The following is a 21,255-nucleotide window of genomic DNA, read 5'->3' as shown; positions in this document are numbered from 1 at the left end:
GCTGCGGACTTGCTGGTAGGCTGCAGTGGCCTGCTTCCCGGTCCTTTTACCCTCCCCCATGAGGGCCCTCACGGCCTGGAGGATTTGATGAAAATCCCCCCATCGCTGGAGAGCAAGCTGCACCTTGTTGCAGGAGCCACGGACGTCTTCTAGAAAGTCCTGCAGCTCCTCTCGCAGCGTGTGTGTGTGTGTGGGGTCACTGGCCCCCAGCCGTCCTCCGGCAGGGCTCCTGGCACAGCCCCGTGGCCCACCGAGATGGGCAGGCACGGAGCGGACCCCCGACATGGCGCCCTTTGGACCACATGCCTTGCCTGAGACCCTGGCTTAATGGACGGTGGCCGAGGGAAGATAGCAGCCCCTAGTGGGTCGGGACAGGGAAACACGAAGGCCGCTCCCTGGGGGTCATCCTCTGAGAAAGGGAAGGAGGCGGCTCCAGGGGTGGCAATAGCATTGCAGGAGGTGGAGGTGGTAGGGACAGGGTTGGCATCAGGGGCAGGGCAGGGGTCCGGGATAGGGGCAGGGCAGGCATAGAAACAGGGTCGGGGAGAGGAGCAGAGATGGGATCCTGGACCCCAGTAGCTGGGCTGCTGGGAGGTAGCCCCTCTCGGTCAGGCTCAGGAGTCTGGGGGGTGGGAAGCGGGCCCTCTGCTGGGCTCAGGCTCTCTGGTGGGTGTGACAGCCACGGCATCAGGAGGTGGATGATCTTTGGTGGGGTCCCCTGGGTGGGGCCCAGGAAGGAGGTCAGTTGCCCTGCACCATCGAGGGATGCCCCTGGTGACTTGGGCCCCGGCCGCGAGGCACTGACCATCGCCTCAGCAGGCTCAGCGGCCATCAGCGGGGTGCCACCTGTGGCTGGGCAGATGGAGGAATCCAGGGGACCCTCGCAGGCAGGAGCGGAAGCAGCGGTTGGGGGAGGGAGCATGGGGAATGCAGGGCCAGGGTGAGGTCAGGCAGATTGAGGCCCGATGGCAGAAGGTTGTCACCCCCCTGGGTGACCGGAGTCAGACCCAGGGCCTTGATCTCCTCTTAGATGGAAGGGAGATCAACTTCCACTACCCCGTGGTTCTCCCCACCAGTGCCCGAAGCGATGCTTGCCTCAGGGCTCCAGATTTTAAGGGGGCAGGAAAGCTCCATAGGGGGCCTCCATGGGAAGAGACTCCAGTGGAGGGGCAGCGCTTCTCTCTGGTGCTGCCACGTTTTCCCCAGCTGGCACCAGTGGATGGAATTCACCCGTGGGCAAGGCAGAAGGCTTGGCATCGGTGCCCCATTTCCTGGTCTTCTGGGGGGCCTCTGCATCAGATAGAAGGAGCGGAGCCCAAGCCTTCCGCTTGCCCTGCTTCCCCTGTACTAGGGCCCAGCCCTCCATGGCATCATCCGGGGGCTGGCTAGCAGGGGTCAGGTCAGGGGGCAGGGGTGATGACTCGGGGAGGTAGCGGTGGGGTGGCACAAGGGAGGGAAGATTCCCCCCGGGATGGGCCCTCTCCCATGCCCGGTGGTACCCCCCCTGCACCCCCCTCCACAGGCCCCCCTAGATTGCATGCAGCAGAGGCGGAGCTCTCCCGCTCATTTGGGCGTACTGGGGGAGGTGTCCCTTGGGCCCGAGCGGGAGCAGTGGTGGACTGAGAAGGAGGAGGGGTGGCTCCAGGTGCTGGGCAGCCAGGGGTGCCGGCGATGACAGGGCTGGCGCCGTGCCGGGGCTTGTGGGTCCCGGACACTCCACCGTGCCGGGCCAAGGGACAGTCCCTCTGGATGTGCCCCATCGCCCGGCAGAGGTAGCACCGGGACTCCCACATTGAATACTACACCCGGTAGCAGGCCCCCTGGTAGGGGACCATGAAGGACCCCTCATGCACCTCTCTGTCACGCACTGCCACCGGCAGTTGAAGCCGCACCTGCCGGCGGAATGAAAGGACGTGATGGAGAGCGGGGTCTTTGCAGCCCAGTGGGAGAGGGCTAACAACAGAGATTGGTTTCCCCAGGGTGGAGAGGGCAGGTAACAGGGTGGCTTTGGGAAGGAAGGGAGGGACAGAAGTCAGGACTATTCGGACGCCCAGGTCCTCTAGCAGCTCCAGGGGGGAACACCCACCCCCCACCCCCACTGCCAGGCCCTTCTCCACTGCCTCTTGGGCGGCAGCCTCCAATGCTAGGAAGAAGACAACCTTTTCGTATATTTTGGAGGCTGCCACACTGGCCGTGGGCCCCACCACCCTCGCCAATGCCTGCACGTAGGTTTCTACGTGGGGCGATGTGGGCACCAAGAGACAACAGACGCTGTGCTTCCTGGTCAAGGTGGGGAAGGGGCCCCGGCCGCTATAGATGGTAGCCAAGGCAGCGGTCAGAGGAGATGACTTAGCGGCAGGCAGGGGGGCTGCCGCCACCTGGGCGTACGCACTCGGGGCCGGGGGAGGGGCACCCGCAGAGCTGGTGGAGGGGGCAGCGGTGAGGGACACCGCGGCTGGTGGCAGGGCCGTGGTAGTCAGGGCAGCCCCTGCCATGGAGGGCCTCGTCTTTTTGGTGGGGCCCTTACACTTCTTCTTCCCCTGGCCCTTCCTGCCAGCTGGGGGGGCTCCCCCAGAATCGGAGAGGGCGAGGGATGTGGCAGCAGCGGAGGTCACCCCATTGCCTGCCACTGCCGGTGCCCCAGCGGGTACGATTGCAGGTGGTTCAGCAGCGGTGGTTGAGGTAGAGGCTAGAGTGGGTGACGAGGGGGCAGGTGGAGGAGGGGCGGTGGGGGCTGCCTGAGGGGTCCCACCCGCCTCATCCCCTGCCATAATAAGAGATGGGAGAACAAACAGCAGGAGGAGGGGGGGAAAAGGAACAGGTCAACCACTCCTCCCCCTAGGCAGCAGGCAGGGGAGGAGGGCGCCAGAAGGGGAGGGCTGGAGGACATTGGGGCGGGGGGTCTGTCACCAACTCAGGATAGGATTCTGGCTCCTTTAACTGCACTGGGGGGGGGTTACAATAGCATTAGGGGAGTGCAGTGACATGAGGGGCACACGTGCATGGGAGGGGGGGCATGGGCATATAGAGCGAGGGGTTATTCAGGGCAGGGGGACAGCGGGGGGAGGGGAACAACCAGGAAGGAGACCCAGGGGCTAGCTTCAGAGGCTGGGGCCGGGCAAACAGAGCAGCAGAGGGAAACGGGTGGGGCAGACAAACAAACTGAAGCTAGTGAGGGGGGCTGGAGCAAAGGGGAGGGGCAAAAGGCTGCAAGGGGCAAAGCTGCAGTTTGCTGGGGCGGGGGCAGTCCAAGGAGTGGGGAACGTGCGCTTGCAAAAGTCAGTTTGGGCTGGCTGCTGCTTCAGGCCCAAAAGGTGGTGAAAGAGCGCGGCAAGCCAGGTGAGCAGCTGAGTCTCAGAGGCAGGAGCTTGAGGCAGATGGTAAGTGTCCACTGGGGGCAAAGAGGGACACACAGATGGACCAGGAGGCAGGCTCCATGCCACACCCCGTGTCCCCACAAACACAGTCAAAATCCCCACCACAAGAGCAAAGGTCAAAAGTTACTCAGTCTTAGAGGCCCCCTCCACAGTGATCTGCAGAGTCTCTGTGCGCTCCCCCAATGGCAGATTGTCCTCTTCTTCTCCTCCTCAGGGCACCAGCAGCTCCTCAGCAGCAAACACAGCAGCAACTCCGGCAGCTCTAGGCAGCAGTCCGGTGGCCAGGCAGGAAGGGCCCCTCACAGGTGGTGGTGGTGGGTGATGTCCACAGCAGCAACAGCTGCGGCTGGGGTCCCTCACTCCCCTCCTCTGGGGATCAGGCCAGCAGCCCCCCCCCCCCCCCCCCAAGAGGCTGTAGCAGCAGCAACTGAGGGTTAGGGGGGTCTAGCAGCCAGCCAGCAACCAGGTAGTAGAGAAGGAGGGGGTGGTGTCTGGCCCAGCCAAGGCGGCAGCAGCAAGAGCCCAGGGCCTAGCAACAGCCTCTCACCTCCCTCCAGGCCAGAAGGCTATAGGAGAGTAGTCAGAGGCAGAGCTTCTGGCCCCTGGAGAAGCAGATTGCTATTCCCTGAGTGACCAGAGCAGGGACTGCCCTAGAGTAATCAGGAACCTGCTAGAACCAGTTAAGACAGGCAAGCTAATTAAGACACCTAGAGCCATTAAGAACATACTAGAATCCATTATGGCAGGCTGACTAATCAGGACACCTGGTTTAAAAAGGACCTCCCATCAGTTACTGGGGGGGGGGGAGGCATGTAAGGAGCAGGGAGTGAGAAGGTGTGCTTCTGGGGAACTGAGGAATACAAGTGTGATAAGGCTTCAGGAGGAAGATCCCATTGTGAGGATAAAGAAGGTGCGGTGGGGGGAGGCCTTGGGGAAGTAGCCCAGGGAGTTGTAGTTGTCACACAGCTGTTATAGGAGACATTGTAGGTAACTGCAATCCACAGGGCCCTGGGCTGGAACCCAGAGTAGAGGATGGGCCCAGGTTCCCCCCATCCTCCCCAACTCCCTATTTGATATAAGAGGAGTTGACCTGGACTGTGGGTCCCACCAGAGAGGCAGGTCTCTGGCCTATCCTGCAACCCACTAAGTGGGCCAGCAGAGACTGTGGGGATTGTTCTCCTTCTTTTCCCATGCTGGCCAATGATGAGGTTAGCTGAGTGAATGGCAGGTTTGAGACACTGGCAAAAGTGGCTAAACTGAGGGCTGCTATGAATCTCTGAGGCAAGCAGATCCACCAGTAAGCACAGGATCCACCAAGGCAGAGAAGGAACTTTGTCACAGTAGAAACAGCATGCTGACAGCCAAGCCAACTTTCACTCCTAGACCCTCGCATACTCACTGTGGAAATGAGCATTGCTGGGTTGGGAGCATACCAAAAGCACCGAGTACACATCCTCTTAGATCACTTTGACAACCCTATCAGTAGTGTGTCTGAACAAAAACAAAGACATGGATCACGGATCTGAACCATTGTGGACATCAAATCCAGTATCATATCTATGATAATGGTCAGTACCAGTATTTCAGAAGAAGGTGCAAGAACCCACCTAGTGGGCAGTTATGGTACTCACAGGGGAGGTCTCCTACCTCCCATTAGAGGTTGGCTTATGATTGAGGGATAAGTGTTTATATAATATATATATATATATATATATATATATATGATTGAGGGATAAGTGTTTATATACCCTTCCAAAACCAGGGAGTAACCAGAGATCAAAGCTTTTCCAGGGCTACTGAAATAATGTCCAGGGCAGAGAAGAATCTGTTGCTTTTCAGGAAGGTTCACATGAAGCATACAGAAAAGAGGAAAAGGAAGAGTGGAAGTTTTCCCAATCTTCCACTGCCCCAGAAAGCACTTCACACTTGATGTAACCAAGGAAGCTCCAAAACACCTTCAGAAAATATCTGACCTCCAGAAGCAGAGACTCCTTCATCTGAACCTGGGTAACCTACAGTTAACAGAGTGGGCATCAGAAGAGAAGTGTAATTCTAAGGAGTTTCTCTGTTAGTCTCTCAATACTTTTTGGTGTCCAGACAGAAATCAAACAGGAAATCTCATTCATTCATTCTGGTTCTGGTCAAATTATAGTGTGAGGGGAAACTAATTTCTTCAGGGCAGGGACTGTGTCTTTGTTGGTACAGTGCCCAGGACAATGAGGTCCTGGCCTCTAGACACCTACCATTATACCAGTAGTAATAATCACAAAGTTCTGGTGATCTCAGCTACATTAGAATTTCTCCAGGATCACTGATTGGAGTCCTTTGACCACGCACCATAGAAAAGCAGGTACTAGCCCTAGCAGCATTACTTAGGCAGGCAGAGTGGACTCTCTGAGTGAATCTCATCAGCTGTCAAGACTAACTGGAATGATAGATTAGACATGCCAACACCTCCAAAAGATAGGGTTTGGAATTAGTTCCTCTAGCCACAAGAAAAGGTTATTTTTATAGCTCCAGAAACCTTTCTACAACTCTCCGGGAAATAATTCTCCTATCCTTTTGTTCCAGTCCATGGCATAAATGAGGGGGACATAAATGAGCATTCCTAGAGCTGTAAAGATAAATCTCAAGCATATGGAGTACACATGCCAATTGTATCCTATTCACCTCATCCAAAATGCAGAGTTCCTGGGTCTCAGGTTGTAGGCAATCTGTTAAAATCCTGTACCAGTTAGCATGGTAGGTATCTGGGAAAATATTAACAGGGGGAGTCAAGGCTCCTGTTGCAAAACTCCCTATTGACTTTGTGGAGAAAAGTGTAGAGGAAGACTTGGAAGGTAGGTTTCCATTTTGCTGCAGAGGCATCCTATGATAGGAAGATGCTACTGGATTGGTTCCCAAATAATTTCTTAAATAACAAAGCTCTTGCTTTACACGATAGTTTGGGGGAGGACTTCCTTTCCTGCCTATTATTTTACTATAATAATAGTTAAAACTTGGCTTTTCCCTTCCAGTTTCTGAGGTTCACTTCTCGCTACTTTCCATTAGTGATGAAAGAGGAGAGAAGCTGTGCAGAAGAATGAGAAATTTCTTACCTGATAGTTTTTTCTGTTAGCAGCTTCTCTCATCAAGTTTTTGTATTAATATTAATCGTTGGTTGCTGGAATATTTTTACAGCTCTGGAAGAACTCTTCTAATGGCCTTCTACCTAGTTATTAACATCTTGTTACCATGTCTCCTGTAAAGAACCACTACACTAATTAAGGCCAACATTTTCAAATGTGACTAGTGATTTTGACTTTTGGGGTGGGGATTGTTTGTTTTTGAGCATCCATCTTTTGGAATGTTTTAAAGATGTTTGATCATCAGAGGGTGAATGCCCCATACTTTCTGAAAGTCAGATGTCTTTAGGGTGACTCAAGTTAGGTACCCAAAAATTAAGGTACCGACTTGTTTAAAGAGCCTTCAAATTCTTTGTCTAAATTTATCAACCTAGCACTGCTACTTCTGACAGCAACTTTTATGGACGTTGTCCAAGGTTTAGTGGCCCTTGTGAACTCTGGGACTCCTAATGTACCTATCCCATTGCTATTGCTGGAAGCAAAAAATGTATGGGTAAATTTTTTAGGGTAAATTTCAGGTGGAAAAAAGTGGTGATTGGGGCGGGGGGGAACTGTTACAGCTCAGGGCAATTGTACCAGTATTCCATCTCCATGGCACAGTTAGAGCACCAGCTCTCAGGCTTCCAGAACCCTGCACCCCTGTCACCTCTCTTTGCTGGAGACACGGGTCTCTCCCGGTCCTGACTGGAGCATTTCCAGGCTGCAGAGCTCCCTCCATACACTGTCAAATTCCCAGGAAATCAGACTGTCTAAGCAGGCCTGCTTTAGCTTTGTCCTCAGAGATAACGCACAGTAGCACATTGCCACAGTTAAGTTACCACACAGCTCTTCCTAAACAAGGACATGCATTCTTAAGGTAAAAGCATTAGAGAGTAAAAGTGTTACATATTGAAACAATAAAAGAACTTCCAAGCTTGCTTATAAACTTACCACAGATCACCCCAACTCCAACATGGGCCCTGGCCAGTGAACAACCCTTTAAACCCCACTAAGAGCTTTTTCCTGTGGTTACAAGTTCATACCCACTTGTGCTCAGAACAAGAAAATGTATTCAACTGTGAGTTACTCCTTTATGCTGTTTGGGCCTCTTGATCCTGTGAATAGATAATTCATAGACAAAAGTCCCTGTGCCACAAAAGATCCAGTCCATAGATGAGTATTTGCCATCCCCTCCTCCCACTTATTTCCTAGGAAACCTACTCAACTAACAGTACATTTTTGTCTTAGCTCATTGTTTTAAAAGAGTCCTTTGAAGCTCATAACCGTTCCCAAGGTTTATATTAGCCATGTCTCCTGGACAAGTTACATACAATAACACAAACATTTACAGTTTTAATAAAATATGCTCCTTAGATACTTTAACTTAATTCAATAAGCTTTGTTCAGGAAATTCCCATCTCTATCACAGGAACTATCTGATTTGTTCCACTGACTTAACCTGCATAGCTTCCCTTTTGTGCTGGGAAGAAAGTGTTGTAGATTGTTCTATTTCTTACCTCTAGTTCTATGTCTTGTTACCAGTCCAAATGCTCCGATAATTTGTTAACCAGGTCTCTTTGAATAAATAAGATGGACAGAGACATATCAAATGTTGTAATAAAATGCACGTGTATTTCATCTGCCATTTACTACCATGCACAAATTTTGTAATTATTAAACATGTCAACGGGAATGTTTAAAATAAATAGCTTGGAAAATGGGTTTCAAACTTACCAAAACAAATATGTGCAGGATGGGCCCCCTAATAATTGTCTATAAGGCTATCTTCACAACAAAAAATGCTAAAGATTTTTAAAAATAAACGCCACAAACTTAGGTTAGGGGGAATAGACTTTGCAACAGCTACCTAACCTCTCAAGGATGTTATGACACATGCAAAATTCTTCCCATGCCTCCCTGGTGTTAAAAAATCATCCTCTAATAACTAAAAACCTTTATATTCCAGCTTGGCAAAAATACTCCAGTGTAATATTTTTCATAAGGGTTAATATATAAAACAAGTTTTCATTTTACATTGCTCTCTGAGTTAAAAGTGTGTCAAAAGAATAATGTCAAAAAGTGAAAAGTCATCACTTTTGCCAGAATCCCATAATTCTAAATTGGCTTCTCCAATTAACCTCACACTTTCTTTAAACAAACACAGTTGGCTTGTGGACAAAGACTACTCCTAACAAATTTTAGGCAGAAAGGAGGCTTTTTTGCCCCAAAAAATGTTGGTGAGGGTTCCAAAATCAGGTTTAGAATGGAAGTCATCTTCCAACTTTAACTTTGCATCACTGCCATGATTTCATAACATCTCAATGCTTACACACACTGCATCTGTGATGCTGCAAATCCTAAATCCTGTATTTCCCCACATCATTAGGGAAATCTCCCAGTTTGTGACAAATCTGACTAAACAAAGGTGCCCTATGGGTGTGGAAACAGAACTCAACCCCTCAGATTCTAGAGTCACTGCTGCAGGCCCAGTCTCAGCAACCTTGGAATCACTCAACAGGCACTTGCAGGTCCTGTTCCCCATAGGGAGTTGGCTCTACTCCCAAGTCCCATTTCTGGAGCACTACAAACGCCCATCCTGCATACCCTTACTGCAAGGGCTCCCTTCATCCTACCATATTGGTTCCACTGCAACCAGGGGCATATTTATAAGGCCCCATAATGTAAATTTCAAACTATCCTCTAAATTGTTTTCATAGTTGTGATGGGATGGACTAGATTCGGAAGCCCACTGCTGGTGGCCTCATGGCCGTGCCACACCCTGCCCCAGAAAAGGACAGTAGAGAGATCCTCCAAGCTACCTAGAGTGGCTGTGTGGAAAGCAGCCAATTAGGGCCCAATAGGCTAGTATAAGAAGAGCTGCAGGGGTAGGGTAAGATTAGTTCCTTACTTGACCTGGAGGATAGTAGATGGTATGCCTGGCTGGCTGAGGGAGCTATAGGACCTTAGACAGAGAAGTTCTGGTAGAGGCTGAGGGGAACATGAAGGAATTCCAGGCTGGCTGCTGGGACTCCACCAGGATGAGGCCCTTGGGTAAAGGTGAAGGATGTGCTGGAGCTACAGGGAAGTGGCCTAGGGAATTAGAGTAGCAGTGTGCCTTAGATAAAGGGACATGGCATGGCTGCTATCTATAGGGTCCCTGGGCTAGGACCCAGAGTAGAGGGTTGGCTTAGGTCCCACTCACCAGCCATTGGGAAAGCAGCCTGGACTTTGATATACCCCCCAGAAGGGGAACTGAATTCTTTTAGTGGCCCAGCTGAAGAGCTGGGGCTAGAAAGGCCCTAAGAGGGCAAAGACACTACCTCCATCAAAGGAGCCCTGGGGTATTGCTCTATACCAGAGCTGGGACAACTTGAGAGAGACATTACAGAGGGCACTGAGAGAGGCCCGTGTTGGACTTGTACCCTGGAAGGAGTTTGCTTTGCTTTCACCTCACAGACCGTGTATGACTAGCCCAGGGGGCTGAGTCAGTGAAGACCCACTGCAAACACACACACACAGAGTATGTGCTTGCAGGCACATGAACTGAGAAAGGGGGTGCTTGTGTCAGGTGAGTGTATCCCATCACAATAGTGCATTTATGAGCTGAGTTTATTAATATCCACACCAATGACCTCCTTTGTCATAGTAACTAACGCAATTCAAACGGGAAAAAGCAGACTTTTAAAAAAAGGCAAAACCTGAACAAAACAAGCTATGCGAACAAGAGGTGGTGCTGTAAATGCCTCAATGAGACATATTTGGGTTGACCACATTATCCGTAAGTGCCAGAATCCCAAGTGAAATGGGGAAATGTTCCAAAACAAGAGACATTATATTCTTTATAGCCACATCCCATGCTGTCAGTTGTTTTTGCTGCTTACTCTAGTTCATTTTAGGTCCTTGTACTTCTTTTCTGAAGTAAATTTCTTACCATGGAAATAATTGATGTGGCTATCCCTAAACTCTTCCTGTGAGGTTGTTTAATTTCATGGTTGGAAAGCTATACCATGACTGTAGGCGGGGACCAGGGTTTCCTTTAATTTTTTACATCCATGTGCAGAATGAATTTTGTTATGTGCACCAAAGTGGACGTGATGTGTGACACATCACCTTCATATTGGTTCACATAATAATTCATGTGGTGGGCGCTCTGGCTAGGGATGAAGGCTCTGGGGTGGGGCGGGGGATGAAGGGTTTGGGGTGTGGGAGGGAGCTCAGGGCTGGGGCAGAGGGTTGGTTGTGGACTCCCCTTCCCCCTCTCTCGCTATAGCAACTTGGGGCCGGGAAAGAGGTGCTCCAGCGGTCCGTGCTGGGGCCAGCACAGATGAAGAGGCACCTCTCCACTTCTCTTTTCACCTTTCCTCCAGCAGTGATCAATATTGGTGCTTATACTGTGAGGGGGGAAAAAATCCCATCATATACATCTAGCCATTTGTGTAATGTTGTACCTGACAAGGGAGGCATGTCTAAGGGTCTCTGCGCAAGACTGGGAGTCAAAAATCTCAGTTCTAACCCTAAATCTGCACCGATAAATTTGCCTTATCTATGAATTTCTAATTATTCCATCACTGTAGTCTATAGGCACCAAATATCAGAATTAGATGTGTAACTATTGTGTAACATTAGTAGATGTGTAACATGACCTCTGCTTTACCTATTTGCCTATTTTTGCCTTTCTGAAGGGTTATGTTTGGATGTTGATAAGGAAGGTGGTGTCAGTTTGTTTAGCAGCTTCCTTTATTGACAGAAGGCTTTTACAAAAAGGAGAGTCTGGTATCATACTCTGACCATGAGAAGACTTGCACTCTGCATGAGGTACAGTGCCAAGAAACTTGTGTGATGGTTATGCCCTAATCTCCCATGCATCTAAGGATGGGCTGTGTCAATCACTGGGTCCCTGTTGATCATAGCATTCTCAGAATGAAGCAGGAGGAGAATTCTATAGATAGCTAACTTATTAACATGCTAACCCACATTAAAGATGATGACTTTGAAGCTGGTCTGGAGATGGAGGGAGAGTCTGGAGTACCAATGCAATATGCTCTTGTCAATTTGTATACTTAAATATTCTGATTATTTTTATAATGCCTATCACAATAATTTCTCCTTCCTTTTAAGACTGTCTGCTTCATGTTGTTCAGAGCAAAAGTTACTTTGGGCCTTTGCTCCCACTGCTAAGAAGAATGCTTTGTGTTAGCTTTGCCTAGAGGTAAGAAAGGCTTGGGTAGATGTGGAATGACACACCGCTAAGAGGAAGGGGCACGGTCTTCAGGCTAGCCAAATGTGAAAGCAGATATTTCTTTCCACTGTTGCTGTGTATGTGTCTGAGGAGATAACTCTCTAGTAGGACACAGACTTTGCCCCACTTTGATAACCATAGGGCAAATTCTGTCAACGGAGGGTTCAGTAATAGATTCTTCCAATTCCTCCAAGCGCTTCTTCCAGTAAGCATCCCTTCTTTCCAGGTTTAAGCATAAGCTTATTTCATTCAGACATGGATTTTTTCAGACTATTGCCATTGCCTTTCTCTGCTAAGAAAGAGAAGAGAAGATGGCTGTTAACTGCATCTTACAATATCCCTTACTGAAATGCTATTAAGGCATGGTTAATACTTTCCCATCCAAACTTCGACAGAAAATTGTGTGTGGGTGTGTTGGGGGGGGAGGGGGGGTTTAGAGAAAACAAAAGGTTTTGTGGGAAGTGTCCAGACATTTGTGATGAAAACAGTACTTGTTTCACTTTCTTCAGCATTTTCTTTGTGGAATCATTTCCCGACCAGTTCAACCTAACATTCGTGTCAAACAGAGGAGAGAGAAGGGAGGGGTTCTGCAAATCAGAATTCTGGCAAGAGGGGCAACTTCTTATTGCTATTTTTGGGATGTAGCAGACATGTTATGAGCAAAACTATCCTGTGTCTGCATCAAGCTCAACCAGAACTTGTAGGTAGCTTAGCAGCAGTTTATGCTTGACTCTGTTAAAGGCTGCTGCTGGATCTAGAAGTATTAAAAGTGATGTGTTTCTTAATTTTCTCCTTTGGGTGTTGTGCACAGAATTAAACTTTTTTTGGTAGAGAATATTTTAAAATTCTGCACATTTTATTTGTCAAATGTGGAGGCTCCAGCATGGTATTGGGGAGCAGAGGCCACTGGCTGCACAAAGCTGGGAGATCACTGAGCAGCTCTTCTTCTCCCCACCCCCATGACATGGACTCAGCAGTGAGGCTGCACCCAACCCTGACACAGTGCAAGGACCAGGCTTGCCCCAGAAACACCCCAGGGCATTGCCCCTCTGCACCTGGCATGGGAGGCAGGCTCAGCAAGGCAGGATCCAAATGTGGAGGGACTTAGTGTGGGGGAGGTCCAGGTATGAGTTGAGAGGGTTCTGTGTGGGGCAATCTGGGTGTGGGTGGCTCAGTGGGGGATCTGGGTGCAGAGGGGATCTGGGTGCACAGGGACTTGTTGGGGGGTGGGGTTCTGGGTGGAGTGGTAATTGGAATCTGCAGGGGTGGTCCAGCTGAAGGTGTTCGGGGCTCAGCAGGGGGTCTGGCTGTGTGGGGGATAGAGCTCAGCAGGGGGTCTGGGTGTAGGAGAGCTCAGTGGGGGATCCAGATGCTGGGAGAGTGGGGCAGGCATCCAAGTGCAAATGGTCGGGGCTCAGTGGAGTGGGGATCTGGGTGTGGCTGGCTTATTGGGGTGGTTAAGGTGCAGGGGAAGTGGGCTCATTGTGGGGGTTCTGAGTGCAGGGGGGTAAGGTTTGGCAGAAGGGTCTGGGCATGGGAGGGGGTCTGGATGCATGGAGATTGGGCGGATAAGAACAGTCATACTGGGTCAGACCAAAGGTCCATCTAGCCCAGTATCCTGTCCTCTGACAGTGGCCAATGCTAGGTGCCCAAGAGGGAATGAACAGAACAGGTAATCAACAAGTGACCCATTCATTGTGTGACAGACTTATTTTACCAGTCTGCCTGGGGCTTCAGATCAGGGTGAGGCTGCAGGATTTTTAGGGGAGGAGATGAAGGAGCACATGAAGTGACTAAGTTTTAAAGCTTTATGAACCAAATAACAGCAGTGAGTGCTGGGTGCACCCCATGTCACTCAGAGGGAGGAAGAAAGCGTTAGTGCCTGAGCCCTAACCCACTTTCATACTTACACACACAAGACCCAAGGCTGGCCAAGCCTGGGTGTAAAATAAGGAGAAGGGGGGGAAGGGTAGAGGAGAGTTCTGCCCTCTGCACAATTCATCTTGGGTCCACTGTAAATCTCCGACTTGCTTCAGCTCTCAGGAGGGTTTTAAGCCCCGGGTTCTTCTGGGGGCATTTTCATCCAGGGACCCTTGTCCCCTGTGCTCTCGGTACCAGTCTGAACCGGCCTTCTGTGGCTCCCTTAGTTTCCCCAAAACACACCAGTTTCAGGGTCGCAAGACTGTTTTTTAACTCACTGTCCTTCACAATTTTACTAGTTTTGCAACCCCTTCAGTTCTGTCTGGCTTAGTTCTCCGTTCTCATGGCTGGCTGGGGTTGAGATACAGGCTTCTGGCTGTTTGGCACCAGAGAGCTTGTTTGTGTGTGCTAGCCTTGGGCTGCAGTTTTGTTCCTTATTTTTTGGGCCTAGCTGGATCATTGCGTTAACCCGTTCCTTTCTCCCTTCCTCCCCCTTCAGCCTCTTGTAACCTGCAAAGGAATCTTCCGCTCCACACTCACACCTTCAACCCTTCCCAAGATATTTTCCAATGCATACAAAGGCGTTAGCAATATACATGCTGGTGCAGACCCTGGGGACCCCATGGGGGGGCACATTTTATTGTGACAGTTGTTGTCCATTCCCAGCTTCTGGCAAACAGAGGCTATGGGCACCATCCTGGCTAATAGTCATTTATCTAGTTCCTTTTTGAACCCTGTTATAGTCTTGGCCTTCACAACATCCTCTGATAAAGAGTTCCCCAGGTTGACTGTGCATTATGTGAAGAAATACTTGGAAGTAAAGGAAGAATATAATACAAGTAGGAAGGGCTGACCCAGTACAGCCCTTCTTAGGTCTCCTCTAGGTTTAAATATCTGGAGGCGGGAGCTTCTACCGCTTCCCCTGGAAGATTATTAGGGCCTAATTAGAGTCCATTAGCAACCCTAGTTCCCTGATAACTAGTTTAAATGCGCTGGGCCCCCGTGTATCCCCTTCTTTGCCCTACCTGCCCCTCCCTTCCTACTCCCCGTTGGGCTGGATCGCCCCGGGTCCCTCGCCTCATGGCACTGACTGGCCCGCAATGAAGAGACACTTCAGGGGTTGGGTTTTACACATTGAACCGTCCTGCCACCTGCGCAGCCCCTCCCCGCCCCCTCCTCTCTCGCGCGGGGCGGCTCCGCTCCCCAGGAACAAGCCTGAGGCCAAAGCTGCTGCTCGGCGCCTTTGCTGGGCGGGAGGCGCCTCTGGCCCCTGGCAGAGCGGCGGCAGCAGGCGGCGCGGGACAGGCCCGCCCGGCCCCGGGGTCAGAGCGCGGGCTGCCCCGGCCCCGGGGAGGAGCAGGGTGAGTGCGGAGGAGGCTGCGGGGGAGATATGCCCCGGGCAGGGCAGGGAGCTCCGTGCCCCTTGGCGGGGGGCGGCGGCAGCCAGGGCTCTGGAGCGGGCGGGGCAGAGAGAGGCTCCGCTGGCGGGGATTGCCGTGCGGAAGGGAGGACGGCGGGGGGGCCCGCGGGCAGGTCGCGGGTAGGTGGGGCCGGGCGGGGGGAGCCTGTCTCACCCTGGCACCGCACAGAGCCCCGAGGCCGTGGCAAGGCGCATGAAATCCTGGGATGTTTCCGTGTGGCCCCGCCAGTCATTTTGCAGGCCAGGTCTGTCGTGAATTCTGTTTGAGGAAACTTCGCAAATACTTGACAGGTGCGTGACAGGGGTTGTCGATCTAGGTGGCTGTCATCAGCTGTTGTTTTCACTCGCGCTTCCCCCACGGGGGAGCTGGTGTGCCCTCCAGTGCGGTGGTTTTCGAGCTGTGGTCCACGGACCCTTTGGGGTCTGCAGGCTGCCTAAGATTTCCAAAGGGGCCTCTGCATTTCAAGTCAGAACTTTGTAGGTCCACAAAAGGGGAAAAGGTTGAAAACTGCTCTAGTGCAGTCAGTGGTGCAAGTAGAAATCATTTCTTGTTAGTGTGCTCATGGGAGGGACACAAAGGGGGAAGGGTATGTGACCTCCCCATGTGACTGCTTCCCCCCCGCCCCCCGTCCTACCCTCAGGCTGGTGCCCCCGTGCTCTCCCCATCCTCTCCCCATGATCCACATCCATCCCACGTTACCAGGCAGGGGGCTCTGTCCTCCTCCTGCTGCCCCGGAGACTTCTGTGGTGCAGACCCCAGGCAGGAGGACTCAGGAGATGCAGCTGCGTGGAAGGGCTGGAGGGGCTCTCTGGAACGGCAGCAGTGAAAGGAGAGAACATGGGGCCACCCCAGCCTTGCCCCGAGTCCTTCCACGCAGCTGCGTCTCCTGAGTCCTCCTGCCTGGGGTCTGTACAGCAGCCGCGCCGGAGGACAGGGTTGGAGGGGCAGGGCCGTGGGCGGTACAGCCAAGCCAGAGGTGCTACCAGCATTCTGCTCCTTTCGCCGCTCCATTTCCAGGGAGAGCCCTAAACCACAGGGCTATCCTGGGAATGGCAGCGGTGAAAGGAGCAGAACGTGAACCCTCCTCCGGCAGGGCTGCTGTACCACCCCTAGCCTTTCCACGCAGCTGAGTCCTCCTGACTGGGGTCTGTACGGCAGCCCCACGGAGGACAGGGCTGAGGGCGGGTCTGGGGGCGGTATAGCGGTGGTGCCGGAGGAGCTGCCAGTGTGGGGCTGCCCGGCAGCCCCACGTTCTGCTCCTTTCCCTGCTGCAGTTCCCGGGAGAGCCCTGCGGTTGAGAAATCGGTATCTAGTGCAGCGGGAGGGCAGAGCCCCCCCAAAGTAATGTGGATGTGGGTGTTGCGGGAGGCAGCGGGGACTAGGGGCAATGGGGGTGGGGGGAGGCAGTGGGGGGCTGGAGCCCGAAGCTCTGTGGCCAGAGACTGCTGCCCCGTCACTCCAGGGCTGAAGCTTGAGCCCCACCGCCCCTGGGAAGGTGAGGAACTCACCAGCTGCTTGGTCCTTCAGCATTGTGCCCCAGGTGTCTCCACAGGCCCCTGCTGGCACCCCAGCAATCAACACCAAGGTTGTGCGTCCAGGAGCAACAGGAATGGGAAGGGGCAGCTACTTTCTCCTCCCCGCCCGCCCAATAGCAGCCCAGGAGGTTGTGGCCGCAAGAAAAGGCATGTGGCCATGGTGGCCGCATTTGAGAAACACTGCGTCTAGACTTTCATATCAGTCTTAAGGGAGGCTATCTTAGGCCCCCAATCCTGTACTTCCCTCTGTCTTGGTTCAGAGGTCAGTCAAGTGGAGGCAGTTACAGGACTGGGGCCGTAAAAGGTATATTTTCCATGCAAGCTCACCTTGAAGGTAGACACTATAAAGTATTTGATTTTTGAACTGCAGTTAACTTAAAAAAATTAATATCCATCAGTTATCCCTACATAGTAGTTACTCAGTAGAAGCTTTTAGTTGCAGCTGCCAAATATTATAAAATATTATGAATGCTTTTGAACATCTGTGCACTGAAACTTTGCATTAGTAATGGTTTAATAGTTTACATAAAGAATATATCATGAAGACTTTTCTAAACCTTTTTGTTTCTAAAGTGTTCGTACAATGCTTCCATAAGTTCTGTATCGCTTTTTTATATAGAAGGTTTAATTAATACCTTTATACCCCCTGCAGAGGGCAGAACTATCCTATGTCTTTTGTCTTCATTCAACATTGCACTGTACTAGCTTTCAACTAACTGTATACGTGTGGAACTCCTAGAATAACTTTCTTTTTAATAAATATGTTCTTAAAATTCTTATTTTCTCATACCTTAATGTTGTTAAGCTGGCTGGTACATAACTCCAAGTCTCTTGCAAGTCATTTTGAGAAAATATTAAAACCAATGTCAAAAGTTTTGACACGAGAACATTGTATAGTAATTGTTTAGACTAGGCAGAGTGAGTTTTGTGTGCACAAACATATATATATATATATAAAAACACACAACCCCTCACTTTGCCTAGTCTAAACACCCAAAGATATTATTCTAGTCTGTTTAGTAGCATCTTATTTATATATATAATCTGTAATTTTGAGATGTAACCAAAAAGACTTGACTGTATTTCTGATTGTTTAGACTAGGCAGAGCAAGTTTGTGTGTGTGTGTGTGTGTGTGTGTGTATTTAAAAAAAAAAATTGAGCTGTAACCAAAACAAAATCTTTGATTTTCATAAACAGGTGATTCCCAGCTATGGCTTTCTAAAATTTTGTAAGTGGTATTGTACAAAAATGTTTCTCCAGCTTTAGTTTAAGTATAGAAAATTGATATTTGTAGAAATTGTTCTAAAAACACTTTCTTATGGACCTCCTTAAACTGGAGATGCCAAACACAGAATTCACATTGGTGTTGCATCATAGCATTATTATGGTGTTGAATACATTTCAGATAGCGTTATTAGTGAGTTTCCTCCTCTATTGGTAGTTGTGGTTGGATTTTTAGTGGGGAGAGTATTTACTGGGGGGAAAAATCATATGATCTTGTTACTTAAGTATTTGTCTCTGTTTTGATTTCCATTAAGAACAAAGGAGCAGGGGGAAATTGGAAGTAGTTTAAGCCACTTTAGCATGTGGGTCTCTTTAAAACTAAATTTACTGATAAGTCTACAACTTAATTTTATCCTAGCTAATATGAAATTATAATAAAATTTGGAATAATTTATTAGCTTACATACAAAAGCCAGTCAAAATGCTAGGAGGATAAATACAAAATATCAATAACACTTACTGGTCACATCAAACTAAATCAGCTCAATCCTAAAATGAATTCAGTTAGCCATAAGCATCCTCTTCAGACCAAAGCTCATGGCCTAAATTTTCAGAAATGATAAATACATTTGGGTGCTTTGTGTGGGATTTTTTGGGGGTGCCCAACTTGACAAGTCTTTTTAAGGAGCCTTATTTTCAGAGAGCCAATTCGCAAAACATTCTGAAAATCAGGGGCCCTTAAAATGTCTCAGATTGGGCACCGGAAATCACTAATCACTTTTGAAATGGCTCAGCGGAGGAAGTGATTTCCAGAGCTGCGGGCCCTCCACCAAGAACATCCTTCTAGTCACTAAAGCGTAGTCATATTCAAGTGTAAGGACAGTCAGCAATAGTAACCCACCATTCAGATATCTCAGACCTTTCCTAGTCAGGCTCCAGATATATAGGGACAATGCTCCTGATTACTTTGGTAGACAAACTTTTGAGTTCAGGGATTGTAGCTCTATAATACTAACTTTTGGTGGTACATATTCCAACAAGATGACTTAATCTTTCCAACATTATTTTAAAAGGTACATTAGTATACAGCATTTGTTGATGGGTTTTACTTGTGAAAAATGTGAGATCAGTTGCTATCAGAAAAAAATCTTCAGAATACAGTACCCAAAAATTGCTTTGGATAGTATTAAATCCTTATTATATTATGTTAGAAATTATTGCTATCTGACTAATCATAGTTGGTCATGAGTCATAAAAATCAGTACAACTACATGCTTCAGAGCTACTTCTAATCACCTGATTGTAACTTCAAAACACTAACAAAATCAATATATCGATCTAACACCAGGAGAAACAAATAGCGGTGGAGTGGCTATATTTAGTTTCTGAATCCTTCTAAGATTTTCTATTTATATAGGTTCTTATAGTGCCTGTCAGTTGAATCTGAGCATCTCTCAAGAATTAAAAAGAAATTATCTCTCTCCCTTTCCAGCAGATAGTTCTATCTTGGTTAAACTTTTTCAGAATTGTGTTTGTGTGTGAGATAATGGACTTATTGCAGGAAAGGTAAGATGGAGATGAGCTTTGCATCTGGTTCTGAATGGGGTGAGTTCTGTGGTTATTCATATTTCTTGCAGACATGAGTTTCTTGGTTTTGGTATAGCTCCAGAAAAAGTTGTACCCTATGTTATGCCATTTCCTGTTTCCAGTGGAATGTACCTGTCAAGCGAGAACATGGTCATGAAGAGAGGGGTGATCTCTCCAACAGCTAGGGTAAATCACATAAAGGATTTTAAATATCAAGACAGACTTTAACTCCTTACTCAGTCATGATCCAGAGCAGAGAACTAGGATGACATATTCCTGGTGACCTGTTCTGCTAAGCAGATGGACTGCTCTCCCATAATAATGCTCTTGGCTCACAGTGAGAGGAAGGACGAGAGCCATGTCAGGATATTTCTGTTCAGGACACTTCTGTTTACAGCATCTTTTGGGTCAGGAGGATATTAGTTGATCAGTGGTATCAAATGCTGTAGAGGGGTCCAGAAGGATGTGCATGGATGTATTTCCTTTGCCTGTGAAAGGAGAATATAATTTATCAGAGAAACAAGCTGTTGCTCTGGACTTTCTGCTGTGACCTGGCTTGGAGCCTGACTGGGAGGGATCTAGGATACTGGAAATTGAGTGGCACTGGAGACTCCCCCCGCGCTTATTGATTAGCTTGCTTAGAAAAAGCAAGAGTGGTAACTTGTGAGGTCTTAAGCCTCAATGCTGGTTTCTTTAATACTGGTTAGACTACTTTGTCTTTCAGAGTAGGTCAAAATAAGCAGCTGCAGCCATAAAGGAGAAATATTCCGCTGATTTCAAAGAATAGTTCCTAACTCTGTGTGTGTTTAAAAACATTTTCTCCCTTTCCCAGACTTTTTCCTCCTCTCGTTAGACTGGCTTCAGCTTTCAATTGTTTATCAACTTGGCCCTACCGCTTCTTAATATTCACTTCTTATTAAAGTAAGGCAGAAGGTAATGATTCCAGTTGAGTATAGGAAAAGTAGTAGTTTAAAAGCAGCGCACATGCATGTTTTGCGAAGGTAGAAGTTTAATTTAAAACCATTTTTGTTTGTTCATTCTATCTGGTTTTCACTTGAATATGGCTTTCATTTGGTCTTCATCTAGCACAGTGCTGGCTTTTAACTATCACTTCTATTTCTTTTAAAAAAAATCTAAGCCGAGTGCTGCTTTGCTATTCTGTTTATTGGAAGAAAAGCAGAATATTTCCATCAAGTAGGTTGAATAAAAGTAAAGTAATAATAACTGACACAAACAGATTCATAGAAGTGAGACTGACAAACTGGGGGAAAGAGTACTTTTTTTTTCTTCTTCCTACTAATAGTTCCAGGAATATTGGATTAGTTGCATGAGATCAGAGCTGTAGTCCAGCTAGATCAGTGTGCTGTCTCTGACAGTGTCTAGAATCTGATGCCTCAGGAAGGTGCAAGGACTTTCAGAGTGGATAACTGTATGATACCAAGGAAGTTCTTTCTCGGCTGCTTAACTCCTGTTAGCTGGAGGTTGGCTTATGCTAACAAAAACAAGAGGGTTTATATACCTTTTTATTTTTAAAAAAAGAAAACTTAACTAATGTGAATGTTTTAATTAACCCTATAAATTACTATTTATTTTTTGAATTTTGCTAAGCAGTAAGCCACAACAGAACAATGTCTTGTGACAAGTTAATTATGTAGTATGTAAACAAAAATCTTCTTGGCCTGTTTTTAAATTTACTGCCATTGTATTTTGGCAGAGAAAATAAAAACATCTGATTTATGTTCTCTGTACCATTTATTATTTTTATATCTCTAGCATGTCCCCTCTTAGAATCATAGAATCATAGAATCATAGAATATCAGGGTTGGAAGGGACCCCAGAAGGTCATC

At 48.7% G+C, this 21,255-nt stretch overlaps 1 long non-coding RNA gene across 1 annotated transcript in view; it reads left to right on the top strand.

Annotated features, from left to right (window-relative positions):
- Positions 1-15,235: 15,235 nt before the first annotated feature.
- Positions 15,236-21,255, top strand: part of LOC141986494 (uncharacterized) — a 153,152-nt gene continuing 147,132 nt past the window's right edge. Inside the window, exon 1 of the long non-coding RNA XR_012639296.1 lies at positions 15,236-15,351. This is a non-coding gene — a long non-coding RNA (uncharacterized LOC141986494). The remainder of the gene's footprint in view (positions 15,352-21,255) is intronic.

The sequence above is a fragment of the Natator depressus genome, chromosome 1, assembly GCF_965152275.1.
Source record: "Natator depressus isolate rNatDep1 chromosome 1, rNatDep2.hap1, whole genome shotgun sequence".
Lineage (NCBI taxonomy): Eukaryota > Metazoa > Chordata > Testudines > Cheloniidae > Natator > Natator depressus.
Note: the sequence above shows the minus strand (reverse complement) of the source record. Positions and strands in the feature narration are given on the sequence as shown.